The following is a 17,117-nucleotide window of genomic DNA, read 5'->3' on the forward strand; positions in this document are numbered from 1 at the left end:
TCGGGAGGGTTCTCAGAGCACTGCGGTGTGGGTCAGAGGCAAGAAGGGCGAGTCTCCTCCAGCACGGTGCTTTGGGCCAGGTCCTGGGCTTGCAGGTGGGACAGAAGACATCGTTCCATGGTGTAAAGGGATATGTGGCTCAGGCATCAGTCCTGGCCAGCCCACACCTCAGAGGGCGGGATACTGGGGAAGGGGCTCCTGAGTCCACTCACTTCACTGGGAAGGAGCAGGGATGAGGGCATCTTTCAGAGAGGAAAGGGACCCCTCACCCCTGAACTTCTGACGCGACGCGTGGGGGCCAACACTCAGCTGTGCTCTGTGACACCAAGCAGGTCACGTAACCTCTCTGGGGCCTCGGTGACCCCACAGCCACACGAACGGAGAACTGAGGATGGAGAGGTCCGTGTGGCTCCTGAGTTTCTGGGAAGATCCAGAAAGTTGTCTCTGCGTGAGCCTGACTCAAGGGCGGGCTCCCTGCTTGGCTCGGGTGAGGTCTGTGAGCGGGAACATGTGCTGACAGAAGGGTCGGAGGGAGCGACGAGAGGTCCGGGACCCATGTTCTTTTCTTTCGTTTTCTTTTTCTTTCTTTTTTTTTTTTTTTAAGTAGGCTCCACACCCAACCTGGGTCTTGAACTCATGACCGTGAGATCAAAAGTGGCGTGTGTCTACCGATCGAGCCGGCCAGGCCCATGCTCTAACCACCACAGGGGTCCAGGGGTGCGGGGGTGGGGGGGGATCCCAGGTGTATGGAGGGCAGTGAGAGGAGCCAAGCTGGCTCCATGGGGCATCCTTCCTCCTGCAGGGGTGGGGCAACAGACGAAAGAGATACCAGGGTTTTCTTCTCTGCTTGGCAGCGGTACGATTAAAAAGGACGTGGCTTCCGTGCACAGCCATGGTCTATTCGGGTATGATTTGAGGGTGGGAGAAAGCCCCACCCTGGCCCAAAGTCATGGCCATTTGACTGAAATTGCCTTTTTCTGTCTAGGACCTTGACAGCTAGCAAGTGCTTTTTGTGTGCGCTGATTCATTTTCTCTTCACCTCAACCCTAGAGTGTGGCAAACCCTAGAGATGAGCACACTGAGCCTCAGGATGAGGGGAACTTACTCATGGACACAGCTGGTGAATGGCAGACCCAGGACAGACCTGGGCTTGCCGAAGCCTGACACCCACCGTTGGGTGAAGCATTGCTTCTTCGTGTGCAAAAGTAGGCAGGTAACCTGAGGAAGAACAAAGCCTTGAGCCATTCACATCTTAGTATGAATTAGGTTATCCCCTTGGACGCTTTCTTTACACTGCCAGAAAAAGATAAATTTAGGGGTGGGGGTGGGGTGGGGGGAGTTGAGGGGGAAAAAAACACTTTCAAAGAGCTAGAAATGGAAGACAAAACTTAAACAAATTTCATTGCCTTTCTACGTTTTTCTATGCTTTCCCAAAGCCGGGTTATTTAAGCCCCAGAATGTGATGGAATGTTCAGTCTCAGAGGGGACAGGCTAGGGGGTCCAAAAGAACCATTCATTCCCCTGTTCATCAAACCCGTATGAATATCTGCTTCGTGCGACAGATGGAGAATGCCGGGGAGAGCCGCGCAGACTTTTTCTCTTGGAGCATCTCGAAATCTATCCCAAAAGAATGACAAAAACGGACAAGTGACAATACAGCTTGGTGACTGCTGAAATGGCATTAGGGGCTAAGGAAGAGCAGGTAACCCGGAGAGGAGGTGGATTGGCAGAGCTCTCTTCACTCGATGACACATCCTTTGTCACATATTTTTCACCCGACCCAGAACCTCATAAGCCTTCCGGCCAGCAAGTCCTTCTGGCTGACTTACTTGAGTCCCTCTTGCCAGTGCACCCGGCCCTGCCCGTGATCCTAGCCCGTGACCTCAGCAGCTAGGTGAAGGGCCGTGGGCCTTTGTGGAATGTCCGGCCAATACTTCCATTATACAGATAAGGGGACTGAGGCCCAGAAACAGCAGGTGACGGCTCAAGGTCGCCACAGGGAGGCGGTGCTGAGCCTAGGCTCTCACCTGCAGGTGCCCACCCACCATGACACACACATCCGACCGCTCTGTACGCGGTCAAAGACGGAAAGTCGCAGAGGGGGCCCCTACTACCGCCTGAGCAGAGGAAACTCTGAAGCCAGGCAGGAGAGAGAGGGTTGGGGAGAAATCTCCCCGCCCGCCCCAGGCGTGCTTGGGTGATGACAGAGCTTACTCCTCAGACCCAGCATCGCCATTCGGTCTCATTGGACCCTCACAAGTCAGGGCTGCTTAGAACTCAATTTAAATTCGTCAAAATGCAACAAAATCAGAAATTCATTTCCTCGGCGGTCCATTTCAAGCGCTGAGCGGTCACGTGTGGCCGGTGTCTGCCGTGTTGCACGGCGCAGATAGAGAACATTTCCATCGTGGCAGGAGTTTGTGTTTGGACCGTGCAACTTGCGACTTGAGACATGTTCCAGATGTCATTTCACGTCAAACTTTTTTTCTTAGAGGCGCCTGGGTGGCTCAGTCGGCTAAGTGTCCGACTTCGGCTCAGGGCATGATCTCGCGGTCTGTGGGTTCGAGCCCCAGCTCGGAGCCTGGAGCCTGCTTCGGATTCTGTGTCTCCCTCTCTGCCCCTCCCCTGCTCGCCGTCTCATTCTCTCTCTCTCTCTCTCTTTTTCTCTCTAAAAAATAAATAAAAACATTAATACATGTTTATTGTAGAAAATTTAACAAGGAAACTCCAACCACAGGTGGTCCCTTCCACTATTAGCATTTGGCATACGGTCTCCCAGTCTTTTTTTTTTTTTTAATTTTTTTTTTTTAACGCTTATTTATTGAGACAGAGCATGAACGAGGGAGGGTCAGAGAGAGAGGGAGACACAGAATCTGAAACAGGCTCCAGGCTCTGAGCGGTCAGCACAGAGCCCGACGCGGAGCTCGAACTCACGGACCGCGAGATCATGACCTGAGCCGAAGTCGGACGCTCAACCGACTGAGCCACCCAGGCGCCCCTGGTCTCCCAGTCTTATGCTTCCTTTATAAGACACTTCAAATCATGCACGGTCATTGTAAACACTGTAAACAATAGAGGGGCGTAGAGAGTAAAAATATCCCTCAAGACCCTCTGTCTGGCAGAAAGCATGGTCAGCAGCTTGGCATGCATTTGTCCTCAGCTCCACCATCTCGTGGACACCAAGAGGCCACCGTGAGCACACAATCCCCAGCTCGCTGTCTCTTGCCCTCATGTGCTTCGAGACTTCTAGTCCTTCCCCTTCCACTCACCCAAGGCCACAGGCAGAGGTGAGGGTCCTCAGGGTGGGTCCCTGGCTTCAGAGCAGCCCCCCTCAGCTGCCTCTGTTTTGGAACCTCCTGGCGCCTCAGTCAGAGAAGCCCTTCGTCCTCTATCTTCCCCCTCCCAGGAATGGGGCTCTGCTCCCTGCTCCCGGCAGGGTCCACTCCCCCACGACATTTCTCCCAGCCATCCCTGGAGACAGCAGAGTGCGGCAGAGTGGTCGAGAACGTGGCCCTGGGAGCAGTTGCGGGTCTACTGCCTGCCAGGATCCCCGGGCCCCTGCCGGGTGTGGCGAGGCACCCCCTTGGTTCTCATGTTGCTCATCTGCGGGAGAGAACAGCGTCTCCCTCACAGTGCTGCTCCGAGAGTTAATGAGACGAAAGATGTGGAACGTTTTGCGTCGCGAGACAGATATTTCCTGTCATCTCACCGCCCAGGAAACTGAGGCTCCGTGAGATCCAGGCATCTCTCAGGGTCCTGCTGGCGGGAGGGGGCAGGAACCGGGGTTCTGACCCATGTCTGTCTCGCTCCAAAGTCCTTGCTGCTGTCCCCGCGGGGAACTCCTTTCTTAGCCCTGCCTCTATGCTCCAGAGCACCTTGTCTTGGGTCCGGGGCCCACGGGGAAGCCAGGAGGCACGCCACCTCCCCACTGCCACATGTGTCTGCCTCCGTGGACCTCAGTTTCCCCATATGTATAACAACCCTGTCTGTCATCTGTGCTTCTGTGACCTCCAAAGCCAGGAGACATAGGGGGCCCAGACTTGGGCTGGGAGGCCAGCCCTGCTCCTCGGACCAGACCAGGCACTGGAGGGGGGCAGGGGTGGCCGCTGCGGACACCGACCCCGAGTTAGCCTCGCTCTCCCAGGCTCCCCTGGGGCCCTGAGGTAGGGTGGGGTGCTCGACAGGCCTGCTCGGTGAGAGCAGGTTTGGAAGGAGTTTAGGAAGGGTGCGGCAGGGAGGGAGCACCTCTCCGGCTCAGGTGCGATCACCAGACAGGGACAAACCTGCCAGCTTCCTCTGCTGTGCCAGGCAGGGCAGGGCGGCCTCTTCCACAGGCCGTGCCTCTGGCTCCGCTGCGTGACCACCCCGAGCCCTTAGCAAGGAGCTGGACATCCTCCTCCCAACATGCATCCGATGCCAGCTCAGCAGCCCTGCCTTCCTGGGGGAGGAGGGCCAGGGAGCCAAGCTCTGATTGCCCCCAGAGCTGTGAAGACAGGAGTAGGGAGCCTGTCCTCACAGGCCTAGCTGGCCAGAGGCTTTGTCTCCCCCAGCCACCCTCCCCCAGAGGGAACAGGAGCAGACAATGGCCATGGGTGACTCACCCATGAGCCATCTTCCCAGCCCCACCCCTTGGCCCAGCCCTTGACAGCCCAGGTTGTCCTCCAAGGGGGCTGGAGACCAGCCTTCCTCCGTTGCCAGCTTCCTCTCTCCTTACCCAGCCTGCTCCGCGCAGCGCCCTACGTCAGGGTCCTCGGATGGAAGGGTTTGACCACAGCAGAGTCCTTTGTGAAAGCCAGCAGAGGCCACAGGACCTGCTCTCTTCTGCTCTCCCGCCCCCTGCCTCCCCAGGGCATCACCCACTGTCCCTGAGCGTCTGAGTGGTCATTGTTATTTTTCCATCTCCTTCTGGGGTAGAGCTTACACTCTACCTGCAATTTATTCCCTTCCAGCAGGCCAAATATGTGGGGCGGTGAGGAATCCCAGTCCATCCGCTTCGTGAAAGACAGCTCACTATTAGAAAGCATTTCCTTTTGCTGAATTGCAATCTGCCCCCCTGTAGCATCCACTAGGCAGCACTTCAGGAATTTAACGTTCACTTCCAATCCCCATCTATTCTCTAATTCTTTGTTCGGAGCCAAATACCCTCAGTTTTCAGTTATTACTCCTAAGATTCGTTTTAAAACCTTTTGACGGTTTGGCCTGTATCCTCTGGAAACATTTCCATTTATTTGAGTTCTTCTTGGAACACGGTGTCTAGAATGGGGCGTGGGGCTCCGGCCAAGGCCAGGTCGGCCTAGAGAGGTACTGAAACGTCACCGCACAGACTGGCACGATGGAAATCTCAGGAGCTCTGTTGTCTGGCTGGCCTGCATTGAACTTGGAGTCCTCGTTGGCACTTTTTGGAAACATACGGCTGTTTAGCCACGTTCGTGTTGGATGAGTACGCATAGGTCACCCCGACCTGCATGACTGCTGCCTCCAACGGTGTGACAGCCTCTCTGTCTGCCTGGTTGTGAGGGGGTTCCCTGGCAGATAACCCCCAAGCCTCAGGCAGTGGCTCTTAACAGGTTTTTACTCATGGACCCCCTTGAGGGCCTGATGGAAAACTGCTTTCTCTACCCGGAAAAATGTACCTACTCCTAAATTCTGCAAATGGGCACCAGGTCTTTCTACAGACCATCGCCGGACTCCAGGTCAGGGATCTCCGTCTGGAAGCTGATGTCTGAAAAACAAACCCTGAGTTTCCCTGTACAGACTGTGGGGCCTAGGGCACATTCCAAGAGCTGTGCCTGACAGCTCACAGAGCAGGTTCCCATCCTTTGCCTGAGACAAACCCAGGGTAAGGATTATGACCGAACAAATAGGAGGTCGAGGCCCACAGAGATCCAGTGACTTGCTCAAGGTCACACAGCCAGTCTGGGCAGAGCTGTACTGGACTTTCCTACCAACGTGGCGTCTCAGAGAAACCCAGCGCAGGCTGCCCACCAGTGGGGAAGACACAACAGAGAAACAGCCACGCTTGGCTACTGGGGAGACGGGTCCTGAACGTGGCCAGCGGGCTCCTGCTACTGCTCTGCAGAGGCACACCTCGTCCCAGCCTCTGTGATGAGCTGTGGTTCTAGAAGGCCTCCCTCCTGGCAAAGGCAGAGAAGGGTCAGGCCGCCAGGCTGTGACTTGTAGGAGGGGAGGGACAAGGGCAGAAACCAGGCCTGGAACCTAAACCTTAGGAACCCAAGGGGCAGAGAAGGAGGCCCTAGCCCCCTCCTCTCCCTCCAGGTGAGTGCAGACACCCCACTTGGCAGGGAGCACACACCCCAGAGCATAAAATGTGTGGGGGGGGGGTAAGTGGGGCTCAAGCTAGAGTGCATCTGAGTGCGTGAGGTTTACATACAGACACCAGACTTGACTATTTGACGTCAGTGTTAAATTGCCAAGAAATCCTTGCCTCCTAAAACCCCCTTACATGACCCAGAAAACTCCTCAGCCCGCAAGGCCCACCTCACACCCTTCAAGAAGCTTCCCCCAGTGGCCCTTGGCAGAGGGCCTTGCTCCCTCCACCCGGCCCTGTGTTTAGAACCACTCAGGCACTGCCTGGTCACTATCTGATGCCCGTAAGGACCGTGCCCCTAGCAGGTGGGAGCACTGGACTCAGTATTTCACCTTGACCCCAGGCAGTAGGGGCTCAGTCCATGTTGGTTCAATAAGCTCTAGATACCAGAAACGAAAAGTATCTTCTGCCTCCATTCTGAGATTTCAAGCTGGGTCCCAAACCCCCAAGGTCAAAGAAGGCCAGCCCCACTCCCCCACGCACTTCCCTCTTAATGAGAAGCCAATGATAGTCTTTTCAAACCCTCTGAAAAAGCATCTAACTGCTTTTCCTAGGCTGTGATGGGTGAGGGAGAAGGCTCCAGGGAGAATGTCATTTTTATGTTCTTTCCCAAACCAAGTTATTTCTCTTTGCTCCAAACAAACAATTGGCAAAGCTGCCGGGGCCGAGAAGGGGTCTGGAGCCTGCAGTATTGTGCTGAAGGCAACCGGGTAGTTCTCTGTCCTCCCTAGGTCTACAGCCTGAGCCAGGGCTGGGGAGCAGCTGAGGGAGGGGCTCAGGTTTGCTTGGGCCTTCAGTTATGAGCTCATCACAGTGAATTCATGAATTTGTATTGGTTTTCTGCTTTTGTCCCCTCCACTGGACTTCCAGGCTCGCTCTGGAGGGCAGGAACCACGTCTTCTTCAATCCGGGATCCTCAGGGCTGGGCAGAATGTCAAGGACACACAGTAGATGCCTACTACGTGTTAAAGAAAACCTAAAAGACCCGGAACCTCCCCGCCAATCTTCTATCTGGGGCACACCTGCCTCCCTTAAGGGAAAGGGCTTCTTAGAGCTCCCCCAGGCTGACGGGCGGAGGGACTCGTCACTGGCCCATCCTCCCTCCATTCTCTTAGAGTTCGAGGGAAGGGGCCTTCTCTGGGCTGCTCCTGAGGCCAGCTCTTTGTCCCTGTTTATTTCCAGCCCCAAATATGCTTCTTAGGTCTTCCAGCCACCTGGCCTGAAGCCCCAGCCTCTCCAGCCTCACCTCGGCACAGCCCCACCCAGTTCACCTCCCCCCAGCCACCTGACCGCCCTTGACTCTACCTCATGCTCAACTATTTTTAGCAGAGCTCCGGGGGAGAGGAGAGGTGAATGACCTCACTGCCTCTTGTTTTTGACATCCTCTCCTGCCCCCACCTACCCGTCACCCTCCCCCCCCCCCACTCCCCCCGCATGTCACTTCCCTCTTCAAATAACAACAACCTAAGAGACGTTTCACTTTCTACTGCTTTTGCGTTTCAGTATCTGGGAGGGTGGGTATCCGGGAGGGTGGGTGAGTCTTGGGGCCCCGCTTCAGGCAGATCCTTTGTTCCCTCAGGCTGTAACCCTTGGCCCGCGCATCCACAAGCCAGGGACACATTCACTTTTCGTAAAGCTGTCCAGAATAGGGAATTCTTCCCGCTTTCCTGGGTCAGAATCCCAGTATCTGGCCCAAATTCTTCTCAACCTAACCTAAATTTTCCCTACCATCAGGGTTGCTAGATCTAGCAGATAAAAATGCAGAGGGCTCATTTAAACTTGAATTTCAGGTAAACAAATAACTTTTTAGTTCAGCATGTTCCAGGCAGTATCTCACGAAGAAATTATTTGCTGTTTATCTGAAATTCAAATGCAACCGGGCGTCCTGTAGTTTCTGTGGCAGCCCTAGCTGCTGTCTGCCTTCTTCTGAAAGCAGCAGTTTTCAAGTGTTCTGGCCTCAGGATCACTTTATATTTATAAAAATTATTGAGGACACTCGAAGAGCCTTTACGTGGGTGAGTTGATGTTTACCAGATTAGAAATTAAAACAGAAATTCTAAAAACAGTTGTTAATTTATTTTTCAGGTAACGGTTAAAAAGTAACAGTAAAAACTCATTACGTGTTTATATAAATGAAACATGTTTATAAAAATAAACTCTAGTTTTCAAAACAAACAGAAAAAAGTGAGAAGAGAGGCATTGTTCTACATTTTTGGTGTTTTTTTCCTAAGAAAATGATCTTTAAAAATTTTTTTTAATGTTTATTTATTTTTCACACACACACACACACACACACACACAGTATGAATGGGGGAGGGGCAGAGGGAGAATGAGATACAGAATCTGAATCAGGCTCCAGGCTCCAAGCTGTCAGCACAGAGCCCCAACGCGGGCCCGAAACCACGAACCAGAGATCTTGACCTGAGCCGAACTCAGATGCTCAACTGACTGAGCCACCAGGCTCCCAACAAGTGTTTTTTTTTTTGTCTTTTGTTTTTGAAATTAAATGTTTGTTTATTTATTTTGACAAAGAGCCCACAGGTGAGCCAGGGAGGGGCAGAGAGAAAAGCAGAGAGAGAATCCCAAGCAGGTTCTGAGCTGTCAGTGCAGAGCCTCTGATGCGGGGCTTGAACCCACAAACCGTGAGATTATGACCTGAGCCACAATCAAGAGTCGGATGCTTGACTGAGCCACCCAGGTGCCCCTTTGCAAATGTTTTTTTAATGTTGGCTTAATGAAAGTGAGCTAGGTTCTTTTCTTAAAAATTAAAAAAAAAATTAAGTTGCGGTAAAAAATACATAACCAAAACTTTTCCATTTTAACCATTTTTAAGTGTGCAGTTCACAGTGTTAAGTACATTCACATTGTTGTATAAAATCAGATTTTTCTCGGGGCGCCTGGGTGGCTCAGTCGTTTAAGCGTCCGACTTCAGCTCAGGTCACGATCTCACGGTCCGTGAGTTCGAGCCCCGCGTCGGGCTCTGGGCTGATGATGGCCCAGAGCCTGGAGCCTGCTTCCGATTCTGTGTCTCCCTCTCTCTCTGACCCTCCCCCGTTCATGCTCTGCCTCTCTCTGTCTCAAAAATAAATAAATGTTAAAAAAAAAAATTTTTTAAAAATCAGATTTTTCTCTTTCAGCTTTCAGTCTGTTGTGATATCATATACCCTGAAGCCCCCGGAAAATTCCACTGTATACTTACTAGAGAATGAGAATGAAAAGGTAAACGGTGTTATCATATTATTAGTAAAACCGCTTAACCTTATGTATCCTCTGGAAGGGATTTGGGGAACACCCCCAGGGGTCTCCCAGGACCACACTGTGAGAACCGGGGCTCTAGGACAACACCAGAGATCTTAGTGATGATCAGTACCAACTCTTTTGCCCCTTAAATTAATCTGGGGTGGGGAGGGGGTGACATCGAACCCATCATCTGATGGGATTCCAAGCTGGTTCTTTCTGAGCTAAGCGGTGGGGGTGGGAGGAAGCTGAGGCTGGGTCCCTCACCTCACTAGGGATGAAAAATTGGACGTAGTGAGATGCTGACTCCAGGCACGCGGGCATGGGACACAAGCGGAGCAAGCTGATTCAGCTGGGAGAGAGCTGTAACTCTGCCAGGGCTTGGGGCTCTGAGAAGCATCCCAAGGAGGGAAACCCCTCCAGGCAGGGAGAAAAGAATGAATGAGGCTGATGGTGACTCTGGCTCCTTGGGAACAGGGTTGATGAGGCTCCTCTTGCTGCCCCACCCTCCCCCAACCAGGGCTGGCAAGGGAGGGAGGTGACCAGCTCTATCCCCTGTCCCTCCCGGGTGTACATCTGCTCATTGGGACCCTGCCTGTTGTTTCCCGTGAGAGGTAGCTGAGAGTGAGTCTAGCTATCTGACCCCTCACCTCTCAGCTGGGTGACCTCAAGTGAGAGCCTGCCCCCAGGACGGAGGCGCCTCGAGCCCCCAGTCAGCAGGACTTATCCCTTTACTGACGAACCTAGTGACCAAAGAGTGCGGACCCCAAAACAGCTGGTGGTCTATCCCTCGTCCATACTCGTGGTTCCCTTACAACCAAACCCAGTGGGACTTGAGTATCTTAAGATTTTTCTGTGCCAGACACACACCCTTGGCACACTTATCTCGTGCTGTTCACGATCATCCTGTAGGTGCTGGTTTATAGCTTCAACTTTATTATATAGAAATTCCTTGAGGGAGGGGACCGTCCCTTTATTGCTTCTGTATTTTCCGTGGCACCTAGAACAACAGTAAGGTCTCAATACATGTTGATGGGTTTATTAGGGGATGGGTTTTCACTGATTTAATGATCAGATTCCCCTTTATAAGGGGCTGGGGCTGGGAAAGCAGGCGGAGGCCCTTCATTAAACATTTATTGAGTACCTACTCTCACTCCTTGGGTTTTCTTTGATGAGGCATCCCTTACAGAGTGTGTTGACGCATTGTCTCATTTAATCCCCGCAGCGGCATGATAGGCGGGAGTAAACTGTGAGTGACTCTCTAAATAACGACAGTGTGCTCTCCTGTGCCTCCAGAAAGGATGCACTAAGCTGGGGATGTTGTCTCCGTGGCACTAGAGGTGTGTGTGTGTGTGGGGGGGTTCTCTCCAGAGCCGTGCGGGGGGGAAGGGTGTCCTGCTCATGATTCGCCAGAGGATCCTGGCAGAGGAGAGCCTGGCATGCTGTGAAAACCATTCCGCATTCCTGGCCCAGCTTCCACGCTCTCGGAGTTACGTTCCCGCCGAACTGTGGCCTCCCTTGTGTGAAGCTGCCCACAGTAACGGTGTCCAGCAGCAAACCCAGGGGTCTGGTTGGTTTGACAGCAGTCATTATTTTTCATTAAAAATCAACGGGTTGGCACTTGGATGGTATCTGTTCATCTCCCGGAGCCTTGTGAGTCTGCCCCAGACTGTCCAGCGCCTGTTGTAAGCAAGGTTTCTGCAGCAAAGCGTAAGCCAGCCCCCGAATGGTGAAAAGGTCTCAAAAGAGACTCGGCCGCCACGTGAGGCTCTGTTGACGGGCCACCCAGCTCTCCTCAGGCCCCACCTGGCCTCTCCAGTGGCCTTTCCATTCCCAGAGGAGTGGGCACTGGGCCGGCAGGCAGAGACAGTGGTGTCCCTTAACAGAGGGAAGATCCATGCTAGTGGTTGGCCTGCTTCGGGTATGAAGTTGCTACCCATCGAGGACCCGCCGGCTTGGTGGACAGAGCAGTGATCACAGCCGGGGATCGGGAAGGCTGAGAGACACTGCAGGCCAAGCCAGGAGGGTGGTTCAGAGTCCAGCCAGCCAGGGAGCTGTGAAAGGTCATCGCACCCTTTCCCCCAGCTTCCAGGTGGGGCGTGTGGCCAGTCCTGTGGCGGTAGCCGCATCCAGAGGCCCCGCAGTGCAAAGCTCAGGTCAGTGCAGCCGGGAGCTCGCATTCTCGTCGTGAGGAGAGAGCAGTGATGTGTTAGGAAGGAGGTGGTGCTGAGGCAGAGCTGGACACTTCCATCCGGAAATGAGGTTTTGGCCTCTCGGGCTGGGAAAATCCTGGCCGGCAGTGTCTGTTTATCAGGGAAGCTGAGTCAGACTGGAACCTATCTCCTAAAAAGCTTCTGCAATTTCTAGAATTCCATTGGTCAAAGCCAGCCTCCCACTCCCACGCCTTCCTTTTCTCTGGGGAATTCCTCTGGGGGAGGGCGACAGAAGGGAGAGACTAGCCCTTTCCTGGGGACGGAAAGCTGAAATCAGAGCTTTTGCCCATTTATGGACTTGAAGCCCCCTGCCCCCACCCTAGGATGACTCATTCCTCCAGTTTGACCCAAACACCTCGGCTGGGACTGAAAGGGTAACATTGAGGGGGCGGCATTAGCCCTGGGAGAGGATTGGAGGCAGGAGAGACAGGGGAAGAGATGATTGAAAAGGATGGGGACTTCCAGTGAGGGGAGAATTTTAGAGCCAGAAGGAGGCCGAGTGAGGGAGAAAGGTTTGTATTCCAGGGAGAAGCTGCCTGCCCAGCGGTGTGAAATTCCTCTAAAGGCAGCAGCCCCCCTCGAGGTAGTTTAAGGGCCTTCACCTGGAGTACGTTCTCAAACTCCGGTGGGATTCGGGCCACTTGCCAGTCTTGTTAAAATACAGATTCCCTGGCTCTCAGCGGGCTGTGCTCGAACTCCCCTGTGATTTGAAGCAGGAAGTTCTGAAACACAGGAAGGGGGCTGGCAGTCAGGGAGCTGGCTCTTTCTTCCGGCCTTGGTTGTACAGGGCGACTTGCACCCCCTTTGCCAATTGTCAGAGGCAGGGCCCTGGCCCAAGGGCGACATTTCCAAGGGTCTTCTGAAACCCGTGAAAGCCTTTGAAGATGTGCGGTTCCGAGTACAGCCCTCTCGTTGTGCAGATGGGGGAACTGAGTCTCAGGAAGGTTCAGCTCTGTGAAGGACATTTTCCCTCCAACCTTCTCCCCCAGCCCAAAGAGAAAGCCTTTGGTCCTCCTCAGGAGGAGAAAGCTGACCCTAACCAGCAAAACTGCCTCCCCAGCTTAGCACCACACATGTCACCGCCCCCCCCACCCCACCACCCGCTTTCAAGCTCACGGGCAACTCATCAGCTGTGGAAAGACCTGCCCTCCGATTCAATACAATCCTAGAATCTTTACAACTCAGGACTCCACAGATTGTCTAGTCTACACTCAAAGCAGAGATTTCTTTTTTTTTTTTTTAATGTTTATTTATTTTTGAGAGAGAGAGAGAGAGAGAGTGGAGTGTGTGTGTGTGTGTGTGTGTGTGAACAAGCGGGGCAGGGGTAGAGAGAGGGAAACGGAGGATCCAAAGCAGGCTCTACGCTGACAGCAGAGAGTCTGATGCAGGGCTCGAACTCACAAGCCATGAGATCGTGACCTGAGAGTCCAAGTCGGATGCTTCACCGACTGAGCCACCCAGGTGCCCCAAGCAGAGATTTCTTGTAGCAATAACTCCTAAGTCTCTATCTCTCGCCCAACTCACAACTTGCTCCCAAATCTCAGACTCCTTCTATCTCTTATCTCCGCTGAAGTCCTCGTGCTCCCTTGCTTCCCTACAGCCCTCCCCTCGCAGGCTCTTACCGGCTCAGCTAGTGCATACGTCATCCCTTCATCCCTCCAGGCCAAAAATTATGGTGTTGACTCCTACCTGCCCACCCCCCCCCCACCCCAAGCTATTCTCAACCAGCAGCTAGAAGATCTTAAAAAAAAAAAAAAAAGTCAGATGATGCCACTCCCTCCCCTTGCTCAGAACCTCCCATAGGCCCCCCCCCATTTCACTCAGAATAAAAATCATAGCTTGGGGGCACCTGGGTGGCTCAGTCGGTGGTCTAACTCTTGATTTAGGCTCCGGTCATGATCCTTGAACACAAGGGATCCATCCCCTTGATGGGCTCCTTGCCAACAGCTCTCTGTTTGGGATTCTTTCTCCCTCTCTGCCCCTCCCCCGCTTACTCTTTAAACGAACAAACAAACTTGTGCGGTGTGGAGCCTGCTTGGGATTCTCTCTCTCCTTTTCTCTCTGACCCTTCCCCCCTCCCCTCCCCCCGCCCCCCGCCTCTCTCTCAAAATAAATACATAAACTGAAAAACAAAAAGCCATAGCTTGTATGATGGCTCGCAGGGCCCTATGTGATCTGAGCCCTCACTCTCCCTCACCTCTCTTGACCCTGACCCCATCTCTCCCACTCTGTCCTTCTTCACTCATTCTGCTCCAGCTTCACTGGCCCTTCTAGAATTTGCCTGACCCGCTCCCACTTGAAGGTCTTTGTGCTGGCTGTTCCCTACCCCTGAAACACTGTTCCCCCAAATATTCACATGGTCAGCTCCCTCCCCACCTCTCAGGTATTTGTTGAAATGCCACCTTGTCAGGGAGGCTTTCCCTCATCATTTAAAATTTGATTCCCTGTTCCCTCCATCCCTGTACTCCGCCCTTCTTCTCCTAGTACTTATGACTTGTAAACATACTGTATAATTTACATATTAAAAAATTTTTTTAAATCTTTATTTATTCTTGAGAGAGAGAGAGAGAGAGTGTGAGTTGGGGAGGAACAGAGAGAGAGGGAGAAGCAGAATCCGAAGCAGGCTCCAGGCTCCGAGCTGTCGTCACAGAACCTGACGTGGGACTCGAACTCATGAGTTCGTGAGATCGTGACCTGAGCCGAAGTTGGACCCTCAATCACCTGAGCCACCCAGGCACCCCAACTTATTTATTACACCTATTGCTTTGTCTCTCTTCTTCCACGGGAATGGAAGACCCCGCGAGAGCGGAGATTTTTGTCAATGTGCCTCACGAACATATCCCCAGAGCCTGAAGCAGTGCATGTTGTGGGCAAGTAAATACTTCTGGAAGGAATGAGCGAACACACTGTGCAGCTGACTGCCTTATCTAACTGAATTTCGTGCCTCGGTAGCCCCTCCTCACTGGTCTTGGTCCTGCTTTTTGGGCCACGGGCCTGTGAGTGTGTCCACATTTTCAGAAGACCACCCCTGTCTTCTATTATTTGGTTCCCCATAATCGATGCCCCCAAATGCCCTCTCTTGCCTAAAAATGTCCAGACTCTTCAGCTAATCCTTTGTCCTGGGTCCACCTGGGTCCTCAAGACGTGCTCTGGCTGTCAGTCTCCAGTTTCTGACAGGCATTGCCGAAGGAGGGCTCTAGCGGGACCACTGCCCCCCACCCATCTGAATTGTCATTTCCCCTTCATGTGAGTCCACCAGGAGGGCCCAAGGCAGCCCCACTGCACGAGCTGAAGGAGAAGCTAAGAAGGGGCCGTCCTGATGGTGGGGACAGGCTAACAGGCCAGGGGGGTGTCCCTCCCTCCACACAGAGGAGCCTCGGTTCTCTCCAGCAAAGGGGATTTCCACTCAGGGACAGCCGGGATGGACTTGCCTCAAGGAAGGGCTAAGAATGGGACAGGATTCTGACGGAGACTTTTCTGTCTCGGTTTCAGGAGGCCCCTCCTGTCTCTCCGAGTCTCCCCCTCCCCCGCCCCCCTCCGTCACGCCCGCGCCCCCCCCCCCCCTTCCCCAGTCCGTTGTCTGAGTTATTCACATTCCGGAAGCGCTGATGTGGCACTAAATATTCCTAGGGCTCCAGCCTTCTGCCCCAGGGGCCCAGCGTCATCTCTCCGAGCCTGCTTTCTGGAATGTTTTTGATACGAAGCTCCCTGGTAGGTGAGGAGAAGGGCCCTGCAGCATGGGATCTGCAGCCCAGAGTCTGATCTCTCTGGGGCTGTGGTAACAGACCTTCTCTCCCACCTAGATTCTTCCCCAGCGGGCTTCCCCCGTATCCACTCTCTCTCCTGCCTACCGTGCCTACTTAGAAGAGGTTGAGCAAACGGACCCCAAGGAGGACAAAGACCTCAGGACCAACCACCTCTGGGTTCCCGCTCCTTCCCAGAAATTCTAGGCACCCCACCCCCCTTCCCAGATATGCTGATAGGACATGGCTGCAGGCGCTGTGGCCTCTCCCTCCCCCACATTCCTGCCTTCCGTCCTCTGTGGCCTCCCCTCTCCCTTCCCATCCTGTCCCCCAACTTCAGCTTCTCCCCACTCCCACTCACCCCCTTGTTTCTCAGTTCCCTTTTGGGGCTTGTGGAGGTGAGGGGAAGGCCAGATTCCTTGTGCCTGGAAAAGAGCCTGGCATATAACAGATGCTCAATAGGTATCTGTAGTTCCATTCACCGCCTGTCTCCCTCCCAGCCCGATCCAGGTTCGATGAGCCCCCCAACCCCGCTAAGATTTGGCTTCCCGCAGATCTGGATTTGGGTTCTGGTGTTCCCACTTGCTAGCTAGGCGAGTCACTTCGTGTTTTCAAGTCTCAATTTCTTCTGTACGTGAGAATGATAAAACTTGCACTGAGTTAACGAGGCCATCGCGAGCATCAAGTAACAGACATAAAGTGCTTGATATATATGTCCTTAATAAACGGTAGCGCAATTATCTCTTAATTGCAATTCCCTTCCGTCATCCAAACTCCGTTTCGACCTTAGCTGCACTGACAACAATTTTTCTGCTGAATTTTGTGTATTTTTATGCATGCCAGCTTGCTGGCCAGTCGGCAACCTCCTTGAGGCTGGGATCTTAAGTGTGGCACCAGGGACACAGCAGTTCTGTCCTCCACAGAGCTTAGCACACAATAGGGCTGGATTCCAGAATTGAATGAATAAGTGAGCACAGCCAACTCCATAGCTGAACTCCATGCTTCTTTTTTTTTTTTTTTCAACGTTTTTTATTTATTTTGGGACAGAGAGAGACAGAGCATGAACGGGGGAGGGGCAGAGAGAGAGGGAGACACAGAATCGGAAACAGGCTCCAGGCTCCGAGCCATCAGCCCAGAGCCTGACGCGGGGCTCGAACTCACGGACCGCGAGATCGTGACCTGGCTGAAGTCGGACGCTTAACCGACTGCGCCACCCAGGCGCCCCTGAACTCCATGCTTCTTGAGGGGGAAAGACGCTCCCTTCTATTTTGCCAGCGTCACCCAGGGTCTCGCCCAGAGCCCCAGCACTCGGTAGGACCTCCGGGGTGCCAGACCGAAACACCCCCGTTGTAAGCCTATGCACCTTCTGGTTTGCTCTCGCATCTTGACCCGGTCGTTGCCTTGCCTCCTCCCGCTTCTGGCCCAGACCCAGTGACTGTGCCTGCCCCCCCCACCGGATGCAAAGAGGAGACACTAAGGTCCAGATGCTCTACCCCAACAGGACAGGTGTGCCATGCAGCCGGCCAGGACTGGGGATGTTCGGGGGAGGGGGGTGTCGGGAGCAGCGAATGCCAGCTGCAGCTTGGGCAGGGGGGA

Source organism: Prionailurus bengalensis, chromosome E4 (assembly GCF_016509475.1).
Source record: "Prionailurus bengalensis isolate Pbe53 chromosome E4, Fcat_Pben_1.1_paternal_pri, whole genome shotgun sequence".
NCBI classification, from domain to species: domain Eukaryota; kingdom Metazoa; phylum Chordata; class Mammalia; order Carnivora; family Felidae; genus Prionailurus; species Prionailurus bengalensis.